Below are 1144 nucleotides of genomic sequence, written 5' to 3'. Positions count from 1 at the left end.
AGGAAGAATGAAAAACACCAAATTTGAAATTGCTAATTTGTTGTTGTTGTTGTTGTTGTGAATGTTCAGGCATGATTCCCTGGGTAAGGGACTGCCCCTCTATGCTCTAGCTCCTCCCCCCACTCCCTGTGCTTTTTGTTATAAAAATGCCCAAAAAGATTCCCTTCTAATAAACATCTGAAGAAGTAAGCTCTGATTCACAAAAGCTCATGTTCGAATATATTTTGTAAGTCTTTAAGGTGCCACTAGACTTCAGTTTTACCCCTTAAGACAGTCAGAGGCAGTTCTCTCAAGTTAACATATCTGAGAAGCCCCAGTTCAATCTCCCTATTATAAAATGCCAAAAGCAGCAGAGAGAGATGTTGCATTTTGTGATCAGTACTGATTATCTCTCAGGAGAGACACCTGGAGGCACCACTGACTTCAACAATCACTGGACTGACAGCATCTTCTAGCCCATGATGATGCTTTCAAGGAAAACAATAAATGCCCCTAGAATGCAACTTTATGGTTTAGAACTCATGTATGCAGGTCATGAGGACTAGGCAGAGGAACGGTAACACACTTTTCCTTCTGGACATGGGTGGATTTTATCTGAAATGCAAACACCGGAAAGCCTTCTCCTAAGGGTCCCTTTCTACTCGTGTAGGCACTAGGGGTGCCATTATTTAAACTGGTCCCTCTGGCTGCTCCTTTAGTATCTGTTCGATCTGCAAGTAATTACCAGGTGACCTTAGCTAACTTCATTCCCTGAAAAAGTTTCAGCTGCCCCTTTGCACGCATTGAACCTCAATTAAAGGGACAGGACATTTTCCCTCTCCAGTATATGGCAGCCCTAGTAGACCCAAGTTTGAGTCCAGTGGCAACTTTAAGACCAACCAAGTTTAATGCTGGGTATGCACTTTCGGGTGCACACACACTTCTTCAGATAGGCATGTTACCACATGGAGCATAGTCCCTTTAAGGCTGGTCACCTAATCGTGAACCTTTTGCATAACTGTGACAATAAGAACAATAAGGCTTAATTTGCATTGCCACTAGCCATGCATTGGGAAGTAATTGTCGACTGTGGACCGGGATACCAAAACTTGGAGCAGAGCGAGGAGTTTGCGCTCCTGGCTGCTTCTACCAGCTCCTAACACCC

General features: G+C 43.9%; 1 protein-coding gene across 1 annotated transcript in view; it reads left to right on the top strand.

The window, feature by feature from the left end:
• The window catches only part of PHC1 (polyhomeotic homolog 1 (Drosophila)), a 52009-nt gene that overhangs the window by 16824 nt on the left and 34041 nt on the right, over window positions 1–1144 (top strand). The window lies entirely within an intron of this gene.

The sequence above is a fragment of the Gekko japonicus genome, unplaced genomic scaffold (genome assembly GCF_001447785.1).
Source record: "Gekko japonicus isolate JY-2015 unplaced genomic scaffold, Gekko_japonicus_V1.1 scaffold170, whole genome shotgun sequence".
Taxonomy (NCBI): domain Eukaryota; kingdom Metazoa; phylum Chordata; class Lepidosauria; order Squamata; family Gekkonidae; genus Gekko; species Gekko japonicus.
The sequence above is the reverse complement of the archived record's forward strand: the minus strand, read 5'-3'. Positions and strand labels throughout refer to the sequence as shown.